Genomic DNA, 12,500 nt, shown 5'->3' on the forward strand with positions numbered 1-12,500 from the left:
ACAAACAAACTAGGATCACATTGTTCAATGCTTCATCTCCCCTTTAAGCTATTTAGAATGGAATATAGAATAGAACATGATGAAAACATAGTTTCTGGAGTGTGTGAGAGATGGATAACAGAATGTCACTTATGTAAATGGTGTATTTATATATCTCTTTTATCCAAAGCGCTTCACAATTTGTTCCTCACATAATCCCATTCACTCACACGTTCACACACCGACGGCGGAGGCAACCATGCAGGGTGCCAACCTGCTCATCGGGAGCAATTAGGGGGTTAAGTGTCTTGCTCAGGGACACATCGACACGCTGCCCGGGAGGAGCGGGAATCTAACCGGGAACCTCCAGATTACCAGACGACTGCTCTACCTCCTGAGCCAGTGTCGCCCCTTATGTCAAAATAAGTGCTGTCCCTCCTCCTGGAGACACTGTGTACCACAACATGAGAGAGAGGTGTTTGGCTCAGCTGCTCTGGAAGCCTATGTGCTTTAGATATGAGTTAAAGGAAACGTTTTTTTTTTTTTAATTATTATTAAACTTCATTTACAAAAAAACATATATAACTATATTTTAAGTGAGACATTTATCTCAGGCAAACGCTGCAAAACACGCACCCAAACACAAAACCCAAAGACAAATCAATTGAGCCAAACCAAGCCAGAAATCATCTCCTGAAATCCTCCCATAGTCCCACAGCAAAGGGAATCTATTGCACTTCAAACATGATCTCACAAAAAAAAAACTCACGTATGAATTGATTTGCTAAATGGTTTTGTGATTGACATTGATGGATAGATAGCAGAATCTTCAGATTTCTGATTGCAGCCTGTCACTGTGACCAAAGCTAAAGTATGACTCTTATCTGCGTAATGATTCTCTTGTTGGCCTCATAGCCTTCATTCACATTCACTTTGTATCACGGACATCTTGGCACCCGGACGTTCTGTACTGTGCAGCAAACAGTTCTCTTGTCTGAAGTCTGTGAGAGCCTTTGTTGTGACCATCAGGCCAGCACACCAGCTGTGTAACGTTATCATGGAGGGACTCAGGGAGCTAACAGCTAACAGCTAACAGCTAACGAACAGCTCTGCCTCTGAGACTCCACAGCTAACAGCTAACAGCTAACAGCTAACCAACAGCTCTGCCTCTGAGACTCCACAGCTAACAGCTAACAGCTAACAGCTAACTAACAGCTCTGCCTCTGAGACTCCACAGCTAACAGCTAACAGCTAACAGCTAACAGCTAACTAACAGCTCGGCTTCTGAGACTCCACATCTAACAGCTAACAGCTAACTAACAGCTCGGCTTCTGAGACTCCACAGCTAACAGCTAACAGCTAACAGCTCTGCCTCTGAGACTCCACAGCTAACAGCTAACAGCTAACAGCTAACTAACAGCTCGGCCTCTGAGACTCCACAGCTAACAGCTAACAGCTAACAGCTAACAGCTAACTAACAGCTCGGCCTCTGAGACTCCACAGCTAACAGCTAACAGCTAACAGCTCGGTCTCTGATACTCCACAGCTAACAGCTAACAGCTAACAGCTAACAGCTAACTAACAGCTCTGCCTCTGAGACTCCACAGCTAACAGCTAACAGCTAACTAACAGCTCGGCCTCTGAGACTCCACAGCTAACAGCTAACAGCTAACTAACAGCTCAGCCTCTGAGACTCCACAGCTAACAGCTAACAGCTAACAGCTAACAGCTAACGAACAGCTCGGCCTCTGAGACTCCTCAGCTAACAGCTAACAGCTAACAGCTAAATAACAGCTCGGCCTCTGAGTCTCCACAGCTAACAGCTAACATCTAACAGCTAACAGCTAACGAACAGCTCGGCCTCTGAGACTCCTCAGCTAACAGCTAACAGCTAACAGCTAACAGCTCGGCCTCTGATACTCCACAGCTAACAGCTAACGAACAGCTCGGCCTCTGAGACTCCTCAGCTAACAGCTAACAGCTAACGAACAGCTCTGCCTCTGAGACTCCACAGCTAACAGCTAACAGCTAACAGCTAACAGCTAACAGCTAACGAACAGCTCAGCCTCTGAGACTCCACAGCTAACAGCTAACAGCTAACGAACAGCTCGGCCTCTGAGACTCCACAGCTAACAGCTAACATATAACAGCTAACAGCTAACGAACAGCTCGGCCTCTGAGACTCCTCAGCTAACAGCTAACAGCTAACAGCTAAATAACAGCTCGGCCTCTGAGTCTCCACAGCTAACAGCTAACATCTAACAGCTAACAGCTAACGAACAGCTCGGCCTCTGAGACTCCTCAGCTAACAGCTAACAGCTAACGAACAGCTCTGCCTCTGAGACTCCACAGCTAACAGCTAACAGCTAACAGCTAACAGCTAACGAACAGCTCAGCCTCTGAGACTCCACAGCTAACAGCTAACAGCTAACGAACAGCTCGGCCTCTGAGACTCCACAGCTAACAGCTAACAGCTAACGAACAGCTCAGCCTCTGAGACTCCACAGCTAACAGCTAACAGCTAACGAACAGCTCAGCCTCTGAGACTCCACAGCTAACAGCTAACAGCTAACGAACAGCTCAGCCTCTGAGACTCCACAGCTAACAGCTAACGAACAGCTCGGCCTCTGAGACTCCTCAGCTCTCACGGCCCACTTGTCTAGACTGATTTCCTTGTGCTTTGATCAGCTGCTTGCCGGGTAGCTAACTTCATGAGCTTAAAACGTTTTATGTATGCGTGAAATCCTTGATCATCTGCCTCAGAAATTCTAGCTAAATTATGTTATCTTGGTGAAACTGAATTGGAACTGAAACGTCTACTCGTGCTACAGTGAGAGGAGGAGTCTGTTCAAAACTGAGGCTGACTTGAGATCACTTTACATCTCAGACCAGGCTGCCTCACAACTAAAGAACATATTTCCAGACCTCTTCTACTCCAAACATGATGTGTTTTTGCTATGATGGGTACAGACCTGGAACAACTTGTCTCTGCTCAGCAGTCGAATTGTGTTCAGCAGGGAGACAACAGCTGTACTGTCGTCGTGGCTACTCAGGGGAAACAGCTGTACTGTCGTCGTGGCTACTCGGGGGAAACAGCTGTACTGTCGTCGTGGCTACTCGGGGGAAACAGCTGTACTGTCGTCATGGCTACTCGGGGGAAACAGCTGTACTGTCGTCATGGCTACTCGGGGGAAACAGCTGTACTGTCGTCATGGCTACTCGGGGGAAACAGCTGTACTGTCGTCATGGCTACTCGGGGGAAACAGCTGTATTGTCGTCATGGCTCAGTGGCCTTTGACAATGTAAACGTATGTTTCCCATGTCAATAAAGCCCATTTGAATTTAATTGAGAGAGAGAGAGAGAGAGAGAGAGAGAGAGAGAGAGAGAGAGAGAGAGAGAGACAGAGAGAGAGACAGATAGAGAGACAGATAGAGAGAGAGAGAGAGAGAGAGAGAGAGAGAAGAGAGAGAGAGAGAGAGAGAGAGAGAGAGAGATAGAGCGATAGAGAGAGAGACAGACAGGGAGAGAGACACAGAGAGAGATAGAGACAGACAGACAGAGAGAGAGGGAGAGAGAGACACAGAGACAGAGAGAGGGAGAGAGAGACACACAGAGACAGAGAGAGAGAGAGATATATATATTGAATTGAATTGATTTATATATAGAGCGAGACAGTGATAGAGAGAGAGAGAGAGATATAATAGAGAGAGATATATATAGAGAGATACAGCGATAGAGAGAGGGAGAGAGAGAGACATATATAGAGAGAGATATATATATATATAGAGAGAGAGAGACAGCGATAGAGAGTGGGAGAGAGAGAGACATATATAGAGATATATATATATATATATATATATATATATATATATATATATATATATATATATATATATATATATATATATATATATAGAGAGAGAGAGACAGCGATAGAGAGAGAGAAAGAGAGAGAGAGAGGGGTTGGTTGTCAATAGTGGTTACAGTGTAACTTGTTGTAAACAATTCCTGATTAATTGAAAATGGGGGACCCTGATGTAAACAAGACGAAAGTCTTTCTCTGGTCTGCATCCCCTTAACAATTGTGTGTATTGAGCTGTACTGTATTGTACCCATTCTGCAATCTGTTAATAAAGTTTTCAATCAATCAATCAATCAATCAATCAATCAATCAATCAATCAATCAATCAATCAACGTCCAGCTGTCTACAACTTTACTACTTAATAAGAAGTAACAAGGTTTCATCTCATCACGGACCAGAGCACAGCAGATACACATACAGTAGTTGAGATACTGTGTGTGTGTGTGTGTGTGTGTGTGTGTGTGTGTGTGTGTGTGTGTGTGTGTGTGTGTGTGTGTGTGTGTGTGTGTGTGTGTGTGTGTGTGTGTGTGTGTGTGTGTGTGTGTGTGTGTGTGTGTGTGTGTGTGTGTGTGTGTGTGTGTGTGTGTGTGTCCAGGGGTGGGCAATTATTTTTCCCGGGGGGCCGAATGAGCAACTGAAAATATGTTGGAGGGCCGGGCCAAAATTCCAAACTCAATTACGCATAATATACATTTTATTTCTATATAAAAAGCAGTAAATGGCATTGTTTTGACCCCTGGTAAGAGTGTATGTTATTATTTGGCAATTAAAAGGTGAGGTTAGCTTTCAAAAATATCATTTATTCAAATAAAATGTATTTCCAAAATGATAAACAAAATGTGAAACATTAATAACAAAGGGCATGTATGAAAAAGTGCTATACAAATAAAGTTATTATTTTGAGTTTCATATACTATTGAAACAAGGATTTTCTTAGCTTTCTAAAGACATCACATCATCTTATAGCCAAAATAAACAAGACATGTCACTGAACTGTGTAAAGAAAAGTGTCCCAGTAGCCTTTTTTACTTTACATGCCTATATTAAACATTTAATGTTTTCAGAACAGTGCAAAAAAAAAAAAAAAAAAAGATCAAGTATCCCATTTCACTTGTTATATTTCCACATTTTAGTGTTCTTCAGCTCTTTTTTTTTTTCATTCAGTGTGATAAATCCAGTCTCTGTTGAGCTTTAACAAGTCCATCAAAGTCAGGTTGCATGTCTGAGGTGGAGATGCGAAGCACAGCTGCCAGATGTTCATCAGTGAGAGAGGATCTGTACCTGGACTTGGTAAACGTCATGACTGAGAATGTCTGTTCACATATAGGTGGATCCAAAGAGAACCAACATATTCTGAGCATGTCTCCTCATGTTTGGAAAGTTCTCCTCCTTGAGAGCAGAGTAGAACTCTAGCAGTGATGCTGACTTAAAGTGTTCTTTCAGTAGTGAATCAGACTGCAGGTCAATGAGTTCAAGCTGAACATCAGTGGGTGCACTATCAACACTGCAGGTAAAGGGAGAGGAAACCAGCTGCATTTCATCCTCAACCTTTTTGAAATCTTGAAAACGCCTTGAAAATTCATCATGCAGTGATGGATGAGTACCTGTGCCGGTGATCAGCTGATGGTTTGACTTCTTTCAGGGTTTTCATGTGTTTGAGATTGTTGCTGCCTAGTTGCCTTGAAATTAATTGCAACTTTGTCATGAAGGCTTTCACATGGCTATGCATTTCATGAGCAAAAATGCCCTTGCCCTGCAGTTGTGTGTTCAGTAGGGATGGGTACCGTTCACATTTGAACCGATACGGTACCGGTACCTGTGAATCGATACCAGTACCCAACGGTACCTTTTTTCTGTACTTTAGTCTCAAAAAATTTAATCTACCTACCTCAGTTGTGAAAAAAGAAATCCAAACTTCAAATAACCACACTTTCGACCGTTTTCGGCTTGCCCCGACTGCTTTGTTGTTGAATCAAGTCAAATCCTAGGTAAGCGTATATTGTGCGTGTGAACGTTGACATGAAGAAAAAAAAAGTAAAAAAAAATATATATATATATATATATTTTTTTTTATTATTTTTTATTATCATGTAATGTTTCGCGGGCCGGTCAGAATCATCCCGGGCCGTACAATGCCCAGGTCTGAATCATGTTCACTCAACCTCTAAATCTTATCGTTGATGAATCTGTCTTTCATTCTGTGTCATCGGAAGCAATTTTGTGATAAGGTTAAGTAGAGTCATATCTAGAGATCTATTCACACGCTGAGCCAGTGACTGTTCTTTTGAATAGAATAGATTGTAATCTCATCCTACGCACTACCCTCCTCCTCCTCCCTCTCCTCCTCCTCCTCCTCCCTCTCCCCCTCTCCTCCCTCTCCTCCTCCCTCTCCTCCTCTCCTCCTCCCTCTCCTCCTCTTCTCCTCCCTCTCCTCCCTCTCCTCCTCCCTCCTCCTCCTCCTCCTCCTCCCTCTCCCCTCTCCTCCCTCTCCTCCTCCTCTCCTCCTCTCCTCCTCCCTCTCCTCCTCTTCTCCTCCTCCCTCGACGAGCTCATTAGAAACAGATGATTCCTCTTCTTGCTTCTTCCTGATCACCTACAAAACCCTCCTCATCGCTTACAAGTCCCTCCATGCTCTGGCACCTCAGTGATTGATTGATTGATTGATTGATTGAATTTATTTTATCATTCATAAAATATACATATAAAACTGCCCAGCAGGAATACATACATACATTTAAAAAACCATTGAGGTTAAAAACACAATAAAGCCAAAAGGCGTGTTTACATTGTGGCCCTCTGGGGCTAGGGGGTGGGGTGGGGTATGGTGGCCCTCTGGGGGTGGGGGGTGGGGTGGGGTATGGTGGCCCTCTGGGGGTGGGGGGTGGGGTGGGGTATGGTGGGCAGTTGGCTGGCAGAAACAGTATAGCTACTCTGAGGCTGCGGTTACACCTTTCGTTTCATTTTCGTTTCATTGTCATACGCGTTTCGCCGCGACGTCCTGCGCCTCGAGTCACACTTTCGTTTTTTTGTTGTTTTTGTCACCTGAGCACACTGATGTAGTACACTGCCAAAGCAGTAGGTGGCAGTAGGTGGCGAACATGAAGGCAATTTCAACCAATCAGAACTTGAATGTGCCAATACACTTCCTGGTAGCTCCAGCAAAGAAAATGTCAACAAGGCAGACGCCTATGGGCGCCACCATCTTTCCTATTTACTCAATGCAGCAATTCTTTTTCAGCAAAGCCTAATAAAAGTGCAATAAACAAAACGGATACATTCACTGTGTGTTCTGCCTGTCATTTGTTGATGAAACAAAACTAACATCAACACAAGTGACCACCAAGAGCGGATAGTTTAGTCTAAAAAAAGATCGGTAGCATTGTTAGCTGCATGCTAACGTCAATGGAATTTGCCATTATAACAGTATAGCATTGTGGCTAGAAGCTAACGTTAGCTCACGCTACTTAGCCAGCACCAAACTGATGATATCGGGAGCTATCAGTGGTTAGATAACATTAGAGACAACGCTGTGTGTATTAAACAAAGGTGAATAGATGACTGGGCCATTTTGTTTAATGCTTGTTAAGTTGAAAGAGGAGCTTTAAGCTAACAGGGTTTGATGGCTAACACTAGCTCATGTTATCCAGTGGCAGTGCCAATCGGTAATGCTAGCAGAATGAATGGATGTAAACTTTATTTAACATATTGCATATGGGTACAATACAATACGGCTCAATACAAACAATTGTTAAGGGAATGCAGACTGTTGTAGCTTGGACTGGGGTCCTTATAACAATAACTTGACAACACATAGTAGCTGCAGCTATTTGGTTTGGGACAGCTCTGCTGTCACCGGAAGGGCACGCAGATGGTATCTACTGCGCATGGGCGTTTTCGCAACAACGGCTCTGTGCAGACTACACGCTGTTGTCGGCGCGTTTTTTAGCGGTTCTCCAAAACGCAAACACAATTTAGCGTTTCAGCCGTATCCACAAAAAACGCCAAAAAACGCATTTCTGTGTAATAGGGACATGAAACGTATTAAAAAACGTATAAAAAAACGCCACAAAAACACCAGTCTAACCATGGCCTGAAGCCCAATACAAAAATACAAAAACAAACCACACAATTTCACTACATTAAAGGAAAACTCCAACATTTTGGGAAATTAGCTTATTTGCCATCTACCCTGGAGTTAGACAAGAAGACACATACCCTTTTCTTCTCTGTGCATACAGTAGGAGTAGGAAGACGTTGGGAACTAGGCTAATGGAGGAACCTACTTCCAGTGACTGACGCTAAGCTAGGCTAACGGTGCGCGTCTTCCCACTCCTACTGCATGCACAGAGAAGAAAAAATGTAGTGGTGTGTGGTGTAGTGGTGTAGTGGTGTTGTAGTGTAGTGGTGTGTGGTGTAGGGGTGGACGGTATGGTCTAAAATGTATATCACGGTATAATTTGAAGCATAGACGGTAACGGTATATATCACGGTATCAGTTTTTTTTTGTCTGATAGGCAGGCTATATAAAGAATGACATCCTCAAGGCATGTAGATTTATAATATCTTTACTTAAAACTAGGCTACTTTTGCGTATACAGTCATTATATTCCAAATAAAATAAGTCCCGAGTCAAGAACGAATCCCAATAGTATGCAGCTGCAGAGCCGCAGAGCCAGGGGCGCTTTCAGGTCCGGTCACAGGCCCGCTCAACAGCGCCCCCCACCCAACGGCTGAATTGCCAATGGCTGAATTGGAGTATTGCACTGTGCAGGCACAACGGCCCCGTTCTGCGGCTCTGCAGCTGCATGCTTCTCGCAAAATCCAGCATCCAGCTCCCGCTGCCCAGCCGTCGTTATCAGAGCACTACACACATATCATAATGTTCACGGCAAACTGTAGTTGATCACCGGGTATGTTTTATTAACGTAGAATAATTCATATAAGAAAAACGATAGGGAAATCTCTTACCTTTCTCCACTGGTTAAAAATGCCAGGAACTGAAATTGAAACTTGCTGTGCGCCGCGGTGATATGTGTTTATTATGAAATGACAATTGCGTGTTGACACGCCCACTGCGCGAAACCTCCTAAATAACTTTTTCCAGTTTGCACATATCTATTATCTATGACTAATTCAGAGAGAGAGAGAGAGAGAGAGAGAGAGAGAGAGAGATATAGAGATATATATATATAGAGAGAGAGAGAGAGAGAGAGAGAGAGAGAGAGAGAGAGAGAGAGAGAGAGAGAGAGAGAGAGACTCAGGACAAGGCAAAGGAATGCTACCCACGGACTCTTTGCTATTAATAGTTTCGTGAACTTTCAAATGACTAACTCACTTGCTGTTACACATTTTGAGACAGTGCCCCCTAAGAGTGAAGTTATTCTGGTGTTTAAAGTGTATTTCTGGTAGTTATTCTGGTGTTTAAAGTGTATTTCTGGTAGTTATTCTGGTGTTTAAAGTGTATTTCTGGTAGTTATTCTGGTGTTTAAAGTGTATTTCTGGTGTTTAAAGTGTATTTCTGGTAGTTATTCTGGTGTTTAAAGTGTATTTCTGGTGTTTAAAGTGTATTTCTGGTAGTTATTCTGGTGTTTAAAGTGTATTTCTGGTGTTTAAAGTGTATTTCTGGTAGTTATTCTGGTGTTTAAAGTGTATTTCTGGTAGTTATTCTGGTGTTTAAAGTGTATTTCTGGTAGTTATTCTGGTGTTTAAAGTGTATTTCTGGTGTTTAAAGTGTATTTCTGGTAGTTATTCTGGTGTTTAAAGTGTATTTCTGGTGTTTAAAATGTATTTCTGGTAGTTATTATGGTGTTTAAAGTGTATTTCTGGTAGTTATTCTGGTGTTTAAAGTGTATTTCTGGTAGTTATTCTGGTGTTTAAAGTGTATTTCTGGTGTTTAAAGTGTATTTCTGGTAGTTATTCTGGTGTTTAAAGTGTATTTCTGGTGTTTAAAGTGTATTTCTGGTAGTTATTCTGGTGTTTAAAGTGTATTTCTGGTGTTTAAAGTGTATTTCTGGTAGTTATTCTGGTGTTTAAAGTGTATTTCTGGTGTTTAAAATGTATTTCTGGTAGTTATTCTGGTGTTTAAAGTGTATTTCTGGTAGTTATTATGGTGTTTAAAGTGTATTTCTGGTAGTTATTCTGGTGTTTAAAGTGTATTTCTGGTAGTTATTCTGGTGTTTAAAGTGTATTTCTGGTGTTTAAAGTGTATTTCTGGTATCAAGCTCTGACACCTGGGCCCTCATGCTTCAACGTGGACGTAGAACTTGACCTACTTCCACACGTAAGCACGGAATGTAGAACTAGCGTACGCACAGGGAAGTCGGCATTCATCACACGTGCGTACGCAGGCTCTATGCCCTGCCGTGTTGATGAATACCACTTTGTTCTACCGTCAATGCTCGTGCATGATTATCCATATATGGTCATGAAAATGAGGAAACACCCCCCATGGGATGTGAAATAATGGACCGACCCGAGCGGGACTCCGAGAAACTCCACGGAGAATTCACTGCTGTCGAACCAAGAAGACACTATCGCGTATTATGATTTATGGGATAAATAAAAGGCGGACTTGTAAACGGTGATGTCAGATATCAACGGCTCCCTAAGACCATTGCTGCAATTCTGCCTGGACAGCTCAAAATACAAAGACCGTTCGTTGACCACTGTTTGGCGTTGGTTGTGTGTCATTATAACCGTGCTGTAATATGAATGCCTTTATTAGTTGTGTTCGATTGGCTATATGATTTTTAGAGGCATCTATTTTGTTGTCGGCTAATAAAGACCGCGCTGGAATATGACTGCCTTTTCCCGTGTTGTTTGATTAATACCCACGGATTAAAGTTCTCCTCAATTCTATTCCAAATCGCGATGGATCTCCCGTCAATTTTCTACCTGCTGCATATGATTTCTAGAGGCATACTACAATCTACAATCTATTTTGATGTCAGTATTGGGTAGCCTATATAAACAATATAATACGAGAGCATATACAAGAACAATGAATCTCACTGCATGTATGATGTATCCTGCCTTTCAATACATGAACTTGAATTCCATCATGTTTGTGTGTTCCATTAGGACATGATCTGTGACGACAAATGTTCTAGAATGTTTGATTAAGATATCATACTCTGACAGCATGCCTATGAGCAACAAAAACGCGAACTTGAATCCCATCATATAGTCTGTCCACTATCTGCATGGTGTCATTGCAATGCGTTTTCTATTCTTTCTTGTACAGTAAAAAGGGGGAAGAACACTATATTCATATGACTTATTCTGCTTACAGCTTCGAAATTCCACTTGTTTCGTTTAACGTAAAGCCTTTTAAATATAATCAAAACGTTCCCGTGTTTCGGCGGTCTGTGCGCAAAATAATAACGAGTTGAGCTTTATGATTTATGATGAATTGAAAATGGGGGACCCTGATGTAAACAGGACGAAAGTTGGTCTGCATCCCCAATTAACAATTGTATGTACTGAGCTGTACTGTACTGTACCCATTCTGCAATCTGTTAATAAACTTTTCAATCAATCAATCAATCAAGCTAAGCGGAGCGCAGTCAGTCAGTAGCCTACACCCCGTATATTCCGATAACGCTATATAAACCATGCTGCATTCATTCTGAGAGAAAGATCTATTATTCCAAATGCTATTTATAGGGTTTTGACCATAATTACACTACTGTTGCTATTCTACAATGAACTATAATGAACTACGGTTCATACAGAACATCCAGTGTTATTATGCACAGAAGCTCATTTCCTTGTTGTAATAATATATTCTACCACTGGGAGCTAGGTACGCATGGTCTGACCTGTGCGTAGATGTAAGCACGAAGTCAAGTTCAAGTTCAAATTGATGAATCCCACTCTTTGCTTAGAAATGATCGTACGCACGGGTTACGCACAGATCTGTGCGTAGAACACGTTGATGCATGAGGGCCTTGGACTCTGAGTCAGCAGAAAGAGCTCCTAGACTCTGAGTCAGCAGAAAGAGCTCCTGGACTCTGAGTCAGCAGAAAGAGCTCCTAGACTCTGAGTCAGCAGAAAGAGCTCCTAGACTCTGAGTCAGCAGAAAGAGCTCCTAGACTCTGAGTCAGCAGAAAGAGCTCCTGGACTCTGAGTCAGCAGAAAGAGCTCCTAGACTCTGAGTCAGCAGAAAGAGCTCCTGGACTCTGAGTCAGCAGAAAGAGCTCCTGGACTCTGAGTCAGCAGAAAGAGCTCCTAGACTCTGAGTCAGCAGAAAGAGCTCCTGGACTCTGAGTCAGCAGAAAGAGCTCCTAGACTCTGAGTCAGCAGAAAGAGCTCCTGGACTCTGAGTCAGCAGAAAGAGCTCCTAGACTCTGAGTCAGCAGAAAGAGCTCCTGGACTCTGAGTCAGCAGAAAGAGCTCCTGGACTCTGAGTCAGCAGAAAGAGCTCCTGGACTCTGAGTCAGCAGAAAGAGCTCCTAGACTCTGAGTCAGCAGAAAGAGCTCCTGGACTCTGAGTCAGCAGAAAGAGCTCCTGGACTCTGAGTCAGCAGAAAGAGCTCCTGGACTCTGAGTCAGCAGAAAGAGCCCCTGGACTCTGAGTCAGCAGAAAGAGCTCCTGGACTCTGAGTCAGCAGAAAGAGCTCCTAGACTCTGAGTCAGCAGAAAGAGCACTTGGACTC

At 43.0% G+C, this 12,500-nt stretch overlaps 1 protein-coding gene across 1 annotated transcript in view; it reads left to right on the forward strand.

The window, feature by feature from the left end:
- LOC311226672 (ubiquitin-associated and SH3 domain-containing protein B-like) overlaps positions 1 to 12,500 on the forward strand; it is a gene marked incomplete at both ends in the record, with an annotated part of 97,455 nt that overhangs the window by 49,347 nt on the left and 35,608 nt on the right.

Source organism: Notolepis coatsorum (genome assembly GCF_963971535.1).
Source record: "Notolepis coatsorum genome assembly, chromosome: 1".
NCBI classification, from domain to species: Eukaryota; Metazoa; Chordata; class Actinopteri; order Aulopiformes; family Paralepididae; genus Notolepis; species Notolepis coatsorum.